At 51.1% G+C, this 16,251-nt stretch overlaps 1 long non-coding RNA gene across 1 annotated transcript in view; it reads left to right on the forward strand.

Annotated features, from left to right (window-relative positions):
• LOC141729596 (uncharacterized) overlaps positions 1-7,374 on the forward strand; it is a 57,695-nt gene extending 50,321 nt beyond the window's left edge. The window contains exons 2-3 of the long non-coding RNA XR_012581026.1: positions 2,902-2,973; positions 3,623-7,374. This is a non-coding gene — a long non-coding RNA (uncharacterized LOC141729596). The remainder of the gene's footprint in view (positions 1-2,901; positions 2,974-3,622) is intronic.
• The last annotated feature ends 8,877 nt before the right edge of the window (positions 7,375-16,251 follow it).

Here is a 16,251-nt window from a genome sequence, read left to right on the forward strand (position 1 = left end):
TTGAATATATTTTCTTTTCAGTAACATTTCCACATGGACAAAACAGTCTTTTCCTCATTTGATAAATTATTTCCCATTTTTTCCCAGTTGCTCACCTCAAATCAGATGTCTGAATTAGGTCCAGACCTCCACAGCTTTCCTGCTGCCTTCACTCATATTTTGGGTACCCTTTGACTTTTTTTCTCTTTTTACAGTCCAGTTGGGATCACGGCGGGGCCACAAGATGTCCTTATAGAGCACGACACAGCGCAAAAATACACGACTCCATCAGAAGGGTGCAAGAGAGAGATTTATTAGAGCAACATTGTTTTTACTTCTTCAAGATATTTACACCCATTCAACATACACATTCAGTGCCCATTGGTCATAAGAGAGAAACAAAGTTCCCAGTAGGTGATCAGGGAGCCACATCACTCTGTGAGCCAGCCAGAGTCCATATCACTTAACTTTCTCTCCTTCATCCTGTCTCCATGGTAACAACCTTGGTCTTCCTTCAGGAGAGATACGGGGCTTCTACTTATCTTCAGGAGGCCCTTGCTAGTTCAAGCCCTTGCTAGCTTGCTAGCCCAAGGACAGCACAGAATGTCTTTCCTACACATACCATGGCCACTTCCCTTGTAATTTCAACTTTGGCCAAATTCCAGTACAATAATAAATCATTTTAACTTGGTCAAAGGTTTTAGTGGATTCTTGAGAATCCTAGTGGTCTAATAACCATCCCAGCGGACTGTCTCAGGGAATGCTTTTTGCCTTCCTTTTTCCTTTAAGGGGGCTTCCTCCTTTACTTACATACCGACCCATCCTTAAATGAGTAAACTAAAATCCCAAATGTACCCCTCCCCAAACGGAAATTTACAGACAGGCAACACTGTGATGGTGTTCACAGGGGTTTTCAGGTGAGGGAAGAGACGAGAATGTTGACTCCATGTTCAGAAGGCTTGATTTATTATTTTATGATATATATTACATTAAAACTATGCTAAAAAGAATAGAAGGAAGAGTTTTATCTCAGAAAGCTAGCTAAGCAAAGAATAGAAAGGAATGAATAATAAAAGTTTGTGTCTCGGACAGAGAGTCGAAGCTAACTGGGCTGGGATTGGACATTATTATAAACATCCAAGATGGGCCAATCACAGATTCACCTGTTGCATTCCACAGCAGCAGATAACCATTGTTTACATTTTGCTCCTGAAGCCTCTCAGCTTCTCGGGAAGAAAAATCCTAAGAAAGGATTTTTAATGAAAATATGTCTGCGACACAACACAAATCTACAAGTAAATAAAGTGTTTCTCGGCTCAACTAAATATATATAACTTTAACCCAAGCCTTCTCCCCCCTCTTAATTTAACTTAAACCCTTCTTGATCACTCTCACACTTCCACTCTCCTACTAAGGAGTAAATTTTATTGGGGGAAAGGACAGGGTTCACTCACTCTCTCTCTTTTACCTGAGTAAACTCACTACACTCACACCTTTTCAGTTCCAAGCTCTGCCTTGGATCTTAGGGCCTATCCTAGTGATCCGATCCCCTGATGTACCCCTGCACCTCATCTCTACCCTAGAGACTCTTGAGCACCCTTTTTGATGCACGCCAGGGTCCCCAGTATTAGAATCCCCTCCCTGGGCACCAGGACCTTCCCTTGTCGAGCCACTCGCCAGGCCGGACTATGAGTCCAAACCCCGGGCTAGACTATTCTGTTCTAATACCGTATCAGCCTTCCTCACTTTTTTGAATGGATGTAGGAAGGTTCAAGGAGACTCCGTGGAGTTACCCTTGATCCCTTCCCCGAAACTGGGATCAACCCAAGAGGAGCACGACCCCTTTGCCGTCCACCATCAGCTTGGCTACCTCTCCCCAGCGGAACAGCCTAGGCAAAAGGGATGTGTGCAAGGATCTGTGGTGCCTGTCCTTGCCCTAACCTAAAGACTCCCCACCCCGGTGCTCTTGGGCTGTGGGTTCACGATCTCCTCCCCGAGATCGCGGCAGCACCACCTGCGGTACGTCCACCCAGTCCTGGGCAGTGAGGACCCTCGTGGGTGCTTGGCACTGGCTGTGCCTGAGGGCACCCTGTGATGCGTGTGACTCACTCAATGTCTGGGCACTCCACACGCCCGGACCTACCTAGACTGCAATGGTCTTACCAGGGGATACCCAGCCCTGACGCGTGCCACTCACACCTGGCTATCTCCTGCATGCCCGTGGGGGCCCTCACTATCCCCAGGAGATGCCTCACTCAGCAGCTCCTCTCGCTTCCCCCCGTTCCCGGCCAACCCCCCCATGGGGGTCCAGAACCATGGTACTGGGGGGCCCTCACCGCTTTGAGGGTCTGAGCTGCCGGCCCTTGTCTCACTCACACACCATTCGCACGCCTCCTACGCCCGCCTGCTCCTCCGGTGCTCCTTGGCGTCACTGATTGCAGGCTGATCTCTGTGGTCCAGGTACCAGTTGTCCTGGAGGTCTAGGGCGGGTGACAGTCCCGTTCCTGGTGTCCTCTTCAGGCATGGCTATCGTGGACGAGCTCCCAGCTGAAATAAATGGGCAAGGAGAACCTGCTCCTTTTGGATGCCTTTACTGAGTGATCAGCTCTGGGTGGGGGCCCAAGGCGTCTGCTCCCTTTGGCGAGGCAGAGGAGGAGGGAGACCGTTTTGCTCCACAGCAGACTTGGGGCTTCCATCCTCATGGACGTGTCTAGGAAGTCGCTTTTTGGCTAATCTTCTAGGGTCCTTATTCTGACCCAGTTCCAGTCAGATCACAGTGACATCTAAAACCTTGCTGGTGGAGTAGGAGAACTTTTCGCTAGTAGGACCCATTGCTTAGTTACTTAAATCTTCGGCCAGCTTGTTGTTTTTAGGGTCTTTCATTGGATTTTCTTGACTGTCTTAGTTTGCATATTTTCCCAGGGATGTTACCTGACACCATTTTGGGGAGCGGCAGAGGCAGTACCCGACAGATGCAACAAGGGTACCAGTAAGGTAAGGGGATTAACAGTGGGGGTAACTTAAAGGTTTAATATTTAACAACGATTTAATTAACACAATTAACTTATTATAATTTCAGATTAAGAATAACAGCTCTAATTACATTAACCTATGAACTTGTTCATAACAGCTGACGCTGCTGCGGCTGAAGCACAAACGCCCTGGGCAGAGGAGCAACACTGCCACCACCGCTGCTCCGGCCCTGAGCCCTTCTCCAGCCCGGACAAGGCACTGGAGCGGGTGGCGGCCGCCACTCAGCCCTCGGGCCCAGCCCCAGCGGGCGGGGAGCCCTGGGCAGCGCCCTTGCGGCAGCAGGGACCGAGCCCCAGCACTGGGCTCTGGCCCCGTGGTTTCACAGGGCCGAGGGGGACACGGGCAGGGCACTCGGTGCCATCGCCCCCAGCCCCAAGGCCCCTTTGGAGCCTGGCCTGGGGCTCGCCCCCACCTCCTCCAAGGCCCTGCTGGGCTCAGGCTGGTGCTCAGCACTGGGTGAGGCTCTTGTGTTTGCCCCAAGCGGGGTTTGTTTTCAGCCCAGGGTGTTGAGGAGCACTCAGGAAATGTCACTGCAAGGGTGGTGTTGATCAGCCTGGTTCTTTCTTTGTGCTTTGCCTTACACCGCTGTTTTGTTTTGTTCTGCTTTTAGAGCCTGCCTGTGAAGAGAAGCCCTAAGCAAGGGATGGAACAGCACAGACTACTGAAAAGATTCCAGCTGGTCTCAGGGCACAGAGAAAGCCAAAGCTTTTTAACTTGGTATTTGGTGGTCCATGTCTGTATAAAAGAATGGTCTAAAATTTCAGCTTTCAAGAAAATGTCCTAGGTTGATGTTTCCTGGGCTGGTGAGAGTCTTTCAAACCCAGCCATCTCCTGACCTCTCTGCTGTTGCAGTTCCACGGACAGAGGCTGTTGTCTCTTACCCCCTCCCATCGGCAGGCTGGTGTTCAGCCATCTCCAGGACAGCAGGGCCCCATCCCACATCACTGTGACCTGGGAAGGCAAAATCCATCACTCCAAATGTTCCCCCTTGCTCCTTCTTGCCAGACATTTGACCCTGGCACAGGGGTTTGCTGCTGGTTTCTGCAGGAAAAGGGAAAACCCTGTGACATTTTGGGGCAGATGGAACCAAGGAAACCCCTGTGACACCGTGGGGCTGGATGGAACCAAGGGTCCTTTGTGACACAGAGGGGCCACATGGAGAAAAATATCCATTGTGACAGTCTGAGATCTCATGGAACCCATTGCTCGTTGCGACAATGCAGATCCAAGGAGACCATGGTGTTGCTCATTGTTTATGCAAAGCTTTTGCATTAATCATGGAGTCATGGAGCCTATTGTGACACAGCGGGGCCCCATGGAACCAAAGGGCCATGGTGACACTTGGAACTAAGGATACCACTGTTAAGTACAGAACTTCATGGAACCAAAAGTCCATTGCCACAGAGCAAGGCCTCATGGAACCGTGGAGTGCAAAGGTCTAAAACATTTCCTGCACAGTTCTGCCTTGGGTGAGAGGAATGTTACTGGTGGCAGCTTGGTCTTGGTACACACCTGAGCAGTGTGTCTGTTCTCAGTGGGGAAACTCAGGAGTTTCAGATTGCTTCAAAACACCCCAGAAAAGGAAAACCCCTCTTAGGCTGGGTGCAGCCAGCTCTGCAAGCACAGCAGGGCCCAGGGCAGTGAGAACAGACAGGATGGGTCTGGGCAATGTGGAGCAAGGTTGTCCACACTGGGTCAGAGCTCCAGGCACAGCCTCTGTGAGCAGGCCAGAGCGGCTGAGGAGAGACCCTAGGTCAGTATCAATCACAGAATGCTGCAATTGTCTCTGCTCCAAAGACAGCAGTAATGAAATACCCTTTAAAATAGGAGTGCATTTTTTTAGAAGCTCTTTGAAATATTTCTCCATAACTGGAGTAGGAAACCTAGAAACCTAAGAGAGCCAAGGACACTGCAGCACCTTCAGGCCCAAAAAGTGCAAAAAGCAAATGGAAGAGAGCAGACTGGGAGGATGGGACTTCACAACCTGAAGCTGTAATTGGATAATTAGCCTCAATGTAGAAGTGGACCAAAACTTATAAAAATGTGAAAATGTGTGACACATTGTCCATCTTGGGTGTACCCTCAGCTGGGCTCTTTTATTGCCCCAGGTGTATCCTTTGAAGGCCTTTTAATAAATCCTTACTTTATTCCTGTAACACTGTCCAGCCTCTGCTCCAGGCAGCCTCTCAAGGCATCAAGGCCTGGCTGGCTGGGACACCTGGGGCCACCTGACAGGTCCAGCTGACCCTGGCATGTTGAGGGCTGCTGCTTATCAGCCCCTGGAGCACTGGAGCTCTGGGATCTCCTCCCTGTGGACAGAACTGTCCTTCTTCTCCAGGTGTCCATGGCCAAAATCAGGATTCCTCCTCCAGATTTCCATATATGCAAGGATTGTTCCCAGATGAAATCTGCCAGGACAGACAGATCTGGCCAGCTTGGCCACCCAGGGGCCACCTCTCAACTGCCTTTGAAACACTGGGACCATGTGCTTTTCTTTCTTCTGAGAAAAAGAAACCTTTTACATCCAGGCACAAATGGCCAAAGTTGGGAATCCACCTCCAGAATTCCCTATATCCAGGGATTTCTCCCTGACTAAAGCTTCCAGGAGAGACAGGTCTGGCTGGCCTTGGTTTCTGAAGAGCTGACTCTTATCTGCCTTTGAAACACTGGGGCTCTGTGCTTTCCATCCTAATGAAAAGAACTCTTCTTCCTGTCCAGGTGCCCACAGCCAAAACTGAGATTCCACCTCCAAAATTCCCTATGTCCAAGGATTTCCCCGAGATGAAAGGTGCCAAGAGAGAAAGGTCTGGCTGCCCTTGGCCTCTTGGGAGCTGCCTCTCACATGCTTTTGAAACACTGGGGCTTGGTGCTTTCCTTCCAATGAAAAGGAACTGTCATTCTTGTCATGGTGTCCATGGTCAAAATTGAGATTCAGCCCCACAAAATTCTGTATATACAAGGATTCCTCTGTGACAAAAGCTGCCAGGACAAACAGGTGTGTCTGGCCTGTGGCTCAGATAGCCTCTGCTTCTGCCCCTGAAACAATGGTGTTCCATTATTTCCTTGCTATGGAAAGGAATCATCCTTCTTGTCCAGTTGTCCATGTCCAAAGATGGGATCCTACCTCTAAAATTCTGTACATCTGGGGATTGCTCCCAGAAAAAAATCTGTGAATACAATCAAGTCTGGCTGGCCTTTGGTGACTGCCTCGCATCTGCCCCTGCAACACTGGGACTCAGTTGCTTCCTTCCTGTGGAGACTATTGTGACACTGTGGGAATTCATGGAACCAAAGGGCTGTTGTGATCCTGTGGGACACCATGGATCCGTGGAGAGCATTGTGGCTTTGCAAGGCCTCATGAAATCATGGAGACCATTGTGACACTGTGGGGCCCTGGGGAACCAAATGGCCGCTGTGACCCTGCAGGGCCTCATGGAAGCACAGGGCCATTGTGACACTGCAGGGCCTCACGGAACCAAGGGGACATGGAACAGATCTGGCTGGTTTGGCCTCCCAGGGGCCACCTGAAAGGTCCAGCTGATCTTGAAATGTTGAGGGCTGCCTCTTATCAGCTCCTGGATCACTGAGGCTCCATGCCTTCCTTCCTAAGGAAAGAACTGCTTCTTTTTTCAGACACCCATGGACAAAATTGGTACTCTCCCCTGAAAAATTTCCTGTAGGCAAGGGAAAGGTACCCAGAAAAAACCTGCCAGCTCTGCCTGGCCTTGGCCTCTGGTGATCACATCTCATCTACCTCAGAAGAACCAGGGCTCTGTGCCTTCCTTCCAATGGAAAAAACTGGCCTCCAGGGGCCATGGCGGAAACTGGAATTTGGCTGACAAAATTCCGTCTATCCCAGGATTGCTCCCAGACAAAGCCTGGCATTGACAGACACCTCAGCCTGGCCTTTGGCACTTGTGATATATTTTTAGACTATGAGCAGAATGTTTTCATCTGAAAGCACCTTGGAGAGGGCTCAAAGATCTCCCAGACTGGGGTTTGCAGGCCTAAAGAACATAACCAATATATGGAGGATGATGTGCCTGGTCTGAGTTGTGAAGAGACTGAGGACAGAACAGAACAGGAGTGGCCTGGCAGGGTTTAAAAAGTGCATTCAGAAATGGTGGAGCTTTTTCTCCATAGTGGGAAAGAGCCAGATAGAGAAGTTATACCACAAATGGAGCTGGGGAGGCCCAGACTGGACATAAAGAAAAATAAATTTTGCTCCCAGACAGGGCTGAGGTGCAGAACATCCCCCAGAATGAGCTTTGAGCAGCCCAAGGCTTTGTGTAGGCAGGCAGAGGCAGGGAGGAGGCAGAGCTGGCAGCAAAGGAAGGGCCCAGCCAGGTGGGGCAGCCAGGGGATGCCGACAGCCTGCAGGGACAGAGGCGCAGGGCAGGGACACCGTGGGACAGCCTGGGCTGCTCAGGGCACAGGGATGGGCAGCAGCTGAAAGACAGCCCTGCCAGAGCCACCTTGGGCAGCACTTTGGCCATGGCTGCTGGGCCTGGGCCTGAGGCCACGAGGGGACAAGTGACCCTTGCAGGCCTGGGGCCTCATTGCCTCCTTGTCCCAGCTCAGCAGCCTGGCAGGGGCCGCACCATGCTCCTATCCTTGACATTGCCCATCCCCACATGCCAGTGCCCATCCTGGGATGAGTCCTGAGCAAGGAGGGAGGGACAGGATCTGCCTGGCCAAGGGCTGGGGCTCAGGCCTTGGCCCTTTGCATTCCTGAAACACATCCAGGTGTGCTCAGCACCAGAGATACCTTTGCCTTGCTTGTCCCCAGCTGTCATCACTGCTTCCAGTGTTCTGCTCCAACTGGAACCTGGGGACACATTGTCAGTCTTGTGCCTCACAGGGATCAATTTAAAGTACAAGAATCTTCAGTGTTTCAATATCACTCTGAGTTCTTGAAAAAATTTTTTAGCCCTCTCTGAGGGCCTGAGCCTGATGCAAAGAGCACCAAAGCCCCAGAGGGTCATTAAAGTCCCTGTGCTGTGTCTGTGCTGCTGAGCTGGGCTGGGCTCCTGGCCCAGAGGCAGCTCCTGGCAAGGGCAGTGCTGCAGAGAGACAGCTCTGGCCAGGAGCAGCTCCTGAGCACAGCCCAGTAGGGCTGGGGCACTGCCAGGGCCCCTCAGGGACACCAGCAGGGCACAGACAGAGCTCACAGGAGCTCAGCACTGGCAGGGGCTGTGGGATGTCCCAGAGGGGGCTGTGTCACAGCAGCACCTCTGGAACTGTGTCATAGAGGAACAGAGCAGCTGGGATGTCAGCAAGGGGCTGTGTGACAGCACAGAGTGGGCTGTGAGATCATAGTATGACTGTGTGACATAAAGAGTGGGCTTTGAGGTCAAAGTGCGTGCTGTGACATTACAGAGTGGCAGTATGACATCACAGAGAGGCTTTTGTGACATCACTGAGAGGGTTGTGACATGACAAAGTTGGCTGTGACATCACAGAGTAGGGTGTGAGGCCATAGAGGAGATCCTACCATTATGGAGGGTGTCTCTGTGAAGTCAGAGAGTGGGTTGTGACATCACTGGGTAGCTGTGTAAAATTATAGAACAGGCTGTGACATCACAGAACAGACAGTGACATCACATTGTGATTTTTTGACATCAGCGTCTTCTGTGTCATCACAGGATGCTGTGTGATATCACAGGGGCTGTGTGACATCACAGGGGCTGTGTGAGGTCCCTGGGGAGGTCACTCTGCCCCGGCCCCCCTCACAGTTCCCCCCAGAGCAGTCCAACCCTGCTCGTGCACAGTGGAGTCCCCTGTCCCCCCAGGTCCCCCTGCCCCCGGCCCCGCAGCCTCCCCCAGAGGATGTTCCATGAGATCGACCCCAGAGCCTGACACGGGGACGGGGGGCCGGGGCCCTGGGGGTGGCACAGGGGGACAGGGACCCCCCGGCAGCGTCCCCGTGTCCCCCAGGGCCAGAGCCTGGGCCAGGGCTCCTTCACCCTGGTACAAACGACGGATTGAGAGTGCTGAAAAAATCCCCTGCAAGGGATCAGCAAAACCAGGTTTAATATTAAGGGACAGCAGTACAAAGTTCCTTGGCAAGAGTCACTCTGCTCCTGACTGGGCACTTCAGGCACACCAAGGAAACAAAGCAACAACAAAACCAAACCAAATCCAGGCAATCAAACCAGAAATGAACCAAGAACTGTCCCTGTGTGTGTGTGTAACACAAGGACAGTGAGGGCAAGGATAAAAGCAATATGGCCTAAAAGCTTAACAGAGCTCAAACTTAGCAGGACTTAACATAACCTTGACTGATACTTTAAACTTGACAATTTAACAAAAGAACAGCACTTAACACTATTTAACCTAACTTATAACCTATGACTTAGCAATTTAAGAGGAATTACATTTAACAGTATTTAACTTAGCTAATAACTTAAACTTAACAACTGGGCAAAAGAACAACTCTTACAGTATTTAACTTCACTTAGACCTTGTGACTTAACCTTACCTACACGCCTGACTGACTCAGCTATCCAAGGCACTCAAACCCCTCAGAGAGCAGCATTTCTGCCATGTTTCCCCAGCACAGGCACTCCTGTGTGCACACAGACACAAAGAGTCAGTGCAAGGCACCTGTGAGCAATTCCCCTGAGGGCAGGGAAATGCTCACTGTGCATCCTTTGGCATCTCCCCAGCGGGTGAAGGGTTGAGCCTGGAGGAGTGGGGGGATCAGCCCAGGCTCCGTCGCTGTTCAGGATCCCCGAGTGCAGCAAACGGGAGAGTTCCCGGCTGGGAGAGGCCCCACTCAGAGGGAGTCGCTGGCCCAGGAGTGTCACTCTAGGACACAAAAGAACACAAGCTCACATCGTTGCTCTCATGGTGAAGAAAAAAGGGGAAGTTTATTTTCTGACTCCAGCATGTATAGTTTTCCAAAAGTGACAGTGGATTGGAGGGTCACAGTCCCACCTCTCCAATGGTACTGGACAAACCAACCGTCCATCAACTGTCTCCTCCTCCATAAAGGATTGCAAAACAATGAGTTATTTACAGAAAGTGTGTGAGAAAGTTCACTACAAGAATGTCAACATCAGAAGGCTTAGAAAATCTTTAAAAACCAGGGTGACATCTCACCCTTTCCGTTTAAAAAAGAAAAAAAAGTAAACGAACAATATGAAAAAGGAGAACATGAACACTGTTCGGCGTCCACTTGCGGAGGTATCGTCAGAGTGATCACTCTCATCATCTGCATCTGAGTCATCACTCACCGATTCACCCGCTTGATGTCTTTCAGGTTGTTCACGATTTCCATCTTGCCCGTCGGCTGGATTCTGTCACAGGTCAGGGCAAACACACTTCAAAGGTACCCAGCGTACGTCAGTGTGTGTGGATACAAAAGCATACCAGCGCCCCGAAGCGATAAGGTCATAGGGACCTTTCCACTGTTTGGTGACTAAATTCTGTACCCAAACCTTCGCTTGAGGCAGATGTGCCTCGTCCGCAGCCTGCAACGAGAGATGGTGATTCAAAATGACAGGATGATTTGAGTTCTGCGGCACAGTGAGATGATTGATTGTGCACAAAGCTTTTGCCAACTGACTTTGCAGGGTTTCACCCTGCATTCCTCATTTTTGTTTTTGAAGAACCCGCTTCAGAGTACCATGAGCTCATTCTACAATAGCTTGACCAGTCGGAGAATGAGGGATACCAAACTTGTGCAAGATACCCCAAAACTGCAGGATCTGCCGCACCTTTAGCAATGTGTAAGCAGGCCCATTGTCGGTTTTCACAGCAGAAGGTATGCCCAGAACATCAAAGGCCTGCCTCCAGTGGGCAAGGACATCACGGGCCTTCTCCCCAGTGTGAGCCAAAGCCCACATCGCAGAGGAGAACATGTCCACCGTGACATGCACATACTTGAGCTGGCCAAACTCGGCAATCTGGGTGACATCGGTCTGCCAAAGCTCCAAGGCTTGAAGGGCTCTGGGATTTACCCCTGCCGGCAAAGGTGGAGCAAGTGCATGGCAGTAATCACATGACTCAACAATGTCACAAGCCTCAGTTGGCATCAGCTGAAACTGCTTCTGCAGGGTATGTGCGTTTTGATGGAAAAAACCATGGGATGCCTTGGCCTGCGCGAGTGTATCAGGCTGAGGTGCTACCCATGCTGGGTTAGCCAACTTGTCAGCCCTCGCTTTACCTTCCACTATAAAGCCTGGCAAATCGGTGTGACTCCTCACATGCAGAACATAAAATGGATGAACCCGGGCCTGAATGGCACACCACAAGGTCTTCAGTAAATGAAACAAGGCAGGATTACTGACCTCCTTCAAAACGGAATGACCCAAACTCTGTGCGGTATTGGCCACATAGGCGGAATCCGTGACCAAGTTGAAAGGTTCCTGGGAAAATTTGTCAAATGCCAAGACAGCAGCCCTCAGCTACAACAAATTGCGCTGACCCATCCTCATGACCTTCCAGAACCTGCCACTCAGATCTATCGCTCAAGGTAATGATGGCCTTTCTTGTTTTCCCTGAACCGTCAGTGAAGACAGTGGGTCTTTGCACGGGTTCCTGGCTATTTTTGGGCCGCAAAGAGATTTGTGTAAATTTTGCCATATGCAGTAGCCTATGGCTGGGCAGATGATAAATTACCTGCCCTGAAAAGTTTTCCAGAGCACTCTGCAGGGACACACTGTTTGCAAAGCTCCAGTCAAAATCCTCCCGTTGCACCGGGAGTATGATCTTTGCAGAATTTGCACCCATCAATAGCAAACACCATTGCCGACATTTGATTATCAAGAGAGCAATCAGCTCAAACGATGCAGTTGCCGTTCTCTGCCGCTGATGGGGCAGGAAAACACATTCCAAAATGTGCAAGGAATCGAACCATTTGTCACTCCAGTGGCCAATGATGCCCGTGGGATGCGAATCTGAAGTGGTGATGAACACAGTGACATCAACGGAGGGATCAATGCCATGAACTTAACAAGCCAAAACAGCTTGCTGGACCACCTCCAGCGCCTTACGCGCCTCAGGAGTCAGTGTGCGAGGCGACTTTAGATCAGAGTCTCCTTTCAACAAATCATACAGAGGAGACAGCTGTGCGTCGGTTAGCCCCAAGTATGGACGTAACCAAGTGATGACACCTACCAATTTCTGAGCATCATTCAGTGTCTTCACAGAATGCACAAATTGCACCTTCTGGTGACGGATCATCCATTCCAGAATTTTGATCCCCAAGTACTTCCAAGGTGGTTGTTGTTGAACCTTTTCTGGAGCCACCTGCAGTTCATGAGCATGCAAAGCATCGAGCAACTGAGACTGAATCCTCAGCAGCTCATCCTGGGTGGACGCAGCCACCAAAATGTCATCCATATAATGATACAGACATGCATCAGGAAACTGCTTGCGAACTCCAGACAAGGAAGGAGAATTCTGCATGCTCTGGGGCACAGTCCTCTATTGATATCTCTGTGCGGGCTCAGCCTCGTTAATCGCTGGCACTGAGAAGGCAAACTTCGGTCTGTCATCGGGATGCAAAGGAACTGTAAAGAAACAGTCCTTCAGATCCACAATGAGGACCGGCCAGTCTGCCGGAAGCATGGTAGGCGATGGCATGCCCACCTGCAATGTTCCCATGCTTTCCATCACAGCATTACCCTTCAGAGGTCTTGCAACAACCTGCATTTCACAGATTTCTTTTTGATGCAAAAGATAGGAGTATTCCAGGGACTGGAAGAAGGCTCCAGATGACGCTAGTCCAACTTCTTCTGCACCAGATTCCGAAGGGCTTCCAATTTATCTTGAGGGAGGGGCCACTGCTTCTCCCAAACAGATTTGTCCACCGGCAACCAGACATGAGGCGTAGGACACTCTGCGCCTTTCATTGCAGTGGCCCACATCAAAAATTCATCCTGTTGCTCACCCCACAGACACACAGAGCATCCCTCCCCCAGATGTTGGCAGAAATAACATGAGGCCTAACACAGGCCGTCTGTCCCTCTGGGTTCGTGACCAGCACGGGCCGCTGGGTCACGTAGCATTGCGCCGTCCCTCCCAGGCCCGCGACAGACGTCCCCACTGGATCCAGGGACCACTCTGGGGGCCAGGTGGCAAGAGAGAGAACTGTGACATCAGCATCACTGTCGAGAAGCCCATGGAGGTGGATTTCCGATTGTGTCGCACCAGGAAAAGACAGGGTACACAGCATCTCAGGATGGCCCTTGGTAAGGACAGCAGTCCAGAGAACTTGAGGCGGCCCAGTGGATCCAAAGCCACCAGCTCTGTGGGAATCCATAAAGTTAGAGGGTTTTTAGGAAGTGGTTAAAAAAGAGTATTTAGGCCTCAGGATGTGGCCCGAAGTTCTGTTACAGCAGAAAAGTTTCCCAAGCAAGCAGAAAAGTTTCCCAAGCAGTAGACGTGACAAATAACAATAGGACTTTGTAGATTTGGCTTTAGGATGGCAACAAGTTTATTTAATGTATATCTTTAGAAGGTTACTGTGAATAGAGCTCTGTTCTTTGTCTTTTATGAACCAGTCTTTGTTTTAACTACTATTACGTATGTTTTATAAGATTGGATGGAAAGCTTGTCAATATGTCTTGTTTTGGTGTGATTGGTTGAAATCTAAACTGAGATGGTTTTATGTCATTCCGTTTTACCCCACCTTCGGGGGCATTTTCCATTAGGCCAGCATGCTGTTAACATCTAACAATGTTCTGAGGCTGATGTACTAATAAATAAAAAAAGGCTGGTCTGAATTTGTCCAGTGTGGTCCATATTTGGACTTTTTGCCGCGGCAAGTGGGTTCCTCTCTTAAGACGTGGGTTCCTGACACCATTGGACTTATAACTGCCCTGGTGCCCCGACAAGCTCTACGTGACCAGTCAGCTATCCTGCGAAAAGAGGACTTAAAAGGCACAAGTTGAGCAAGTTGTGTCCCTTTCGGGATTGTGACGGGGGAGTGGGTGTGTAGACCATGGCACAAATCTGCCCTGTGAAATCTGCATCATTGAGCCTCAGGTGCACAATGATGCCCTGAAGGGTGGCACTAGATCTCCCCATCAGGAGAGCACTCATGCCCCCGCCCAAGGGATCAAAGGCATCCAGGGGAACCTTGTGTGTTTTACAAGATTCTAAGACAACTGTTGCTGCGGTGCAGACATCCATACCTGCTGATCCATGGGTGCTGGCTGCAAGCCTGCAAAGGAGACCTCTATCAGCTCCAGGGTCTGGAGAGAAGCTTGTGTCTGCACATGCCCCTCCTGCTGCGCGCTCCACTTCACATTTCCCGAGCCTGGTAAAGCCTGGCCATAAACATGAACAGTTGTCTTGCAGATATTGGACGTGTGATTCAGCCTACCACACCTTCCCCCACTTCTTGCCGGCCTGCGCAGTCCCCTGCTGTGGCCCGCCCTGTGGTGCCACCCAGACTGGCTGCACAGCGGCAGCCACGGCAGCCAACTTCTGACCCGAGGGGATGATGTCCGCACAGGCCTCCACCATCTGGGAGACAGTAGGAAAACCAGGCAGAGCCGCTATGACCCTCCTACAAGCATCATTGCAATTACACCTCACCAGGTCTGCAATCACAATCCTCTTTGCCACAGGATCAGGCACCTGCCTCTCCACAGATGCAGTCAGCCTTGCTGCAAATGCCATGAAAGACTCATCAAATCAACCCCCTGGATGATGGTCACAAACTGTCCGATTTCCGGCTGTTTGGATGGCCTGGAAAGGCCCGGGGTGGCCTTGGGGCAGCCCGCATTTCAAAGGAACAGAAGAGGCTTCAGTTCTTTTCTCGGTCTCGGTGTTTATTAATTGTTTATCTAAAAGATTTTCTCTCGGCCCGACAGAGGTCTGCTCAGCAGCCAGCCATGAGCACACTCCCCTGCCCTCCGGGCGGTTACCTATCTTTATACCCAAAGTTACGTGTACAATATTTATCATTTTTCCCCAATACCTTTCACCCTTATTGACCAGTGCACTTTTAGTAATGACCAATCCCAAAGTGCCACCATCACCACAGAAGATGGAGGAGAAGAAGAAGAAGAAGGACAGGACACGCCCCAATTCCTCCATCTTACTTCTCTAAACCCCCTGTACAGAAATCCTAAACCCTGTGTTTCACTCTCTAATTAACTAATCCCTTCACCATTCACTCCGGTGAAATCCTCCTATCCTCATACAGGTGTCGTCTCCTGTGTAGGATCAAAGTCCAGCCACCAGACACTTCTGGCAACATTCCAGGACTCCCGAGCCCCCCAAGGGTGGTCTCGGTGACTCAGCACCTCAGTCCTGAGGTGCTGAGATCCCACAACAAACAGCTGCCTCGGAGCAGCCATTTCCAGGATCCAAACAATCGCTGCAAAGCCCAACGTGTGGCACTAGTCAAGCACAAGGGGATTGAATCCAGCCTGCCCCTTAACATTGGCATAAAGCCCCGTGTCCAACAGCATGTCAGCGACAACCCCATACCTGGGGTCCTGCGGTGCCAGCACAGCATTCTGCTCCACCGCTTGGGCCATCAAATGAGCCCACTTGGTCTCAAAACCATCAAACGGCACAGGGTCAAAAAGAGAGCGCTCCACATGATAAAGGTCATGAGGCCTCAGCGTGTCTGTAGCAACCCTCCGGAGAGTCTGCATAACCTCAGCAGACCCCAAACCATGCTGAGCAAACGCATCACGGACTTCCTTCTCCAGCTTATATGAGAAGGGTTGACGGGTGTTATGAGTAACACCCTTGAGCACAGGGAAAGCCTGGGGACCTTCCGACAAAGCCACAGCACCTGCCGTGTCCCGGCTCTTGGGCCCCACAGGGACAAGAGCAGATGATTGACTGGGAGCCAGGTCAAAACCACTCGCCCCTGCGCCCCCTGCAGCACCGGCAGAGCCAGAGGAGCCCACTCCATGACCCTGCAGATGCCGCAAGGAAGCAGGCTGACACATCTTGTCAGTCCAAGTATTGGCTTCTCGCCAAAAACACCCGGGGTTCCTCGGACACACAGTCATCTGGCATGTGGGAAGCATCCACAAATTTGATGAGGGGCCACAGCCGCGGGAACCCACCAGCCTCCCGCCGGCTGTGTCAGCATTCACGCTAAAGGTAAATACTTCAGTGCCCTGTCGTGCCGCAGCCCTGGCAGGGGGCGCCTTGGCGGGCACAGGTGCCGGCACGGCCTGCAAACCCAGTGTGGGCTGGGACGATGTGACCATGGTCACAAGGGTTTTCAGGATGAGAGAGAGACAAGAATGTTGACTCCAT

Source organism: Zonotrichia albicollis, chromosome 7 (genome assembly GCF_047830755.1).
Source record: "Zonotrichia albicollis isolate bZonAlb1 chromosome 7, bZonAlb1.hap1, whole genome shotgun sequence".
NCBI classification, from domain to species: Eukaryota; Metazoa; Chordata; class Aves; order Passeriformes; family Passerellidae; genus Zonotrichia; species Zonotrichia albicollis.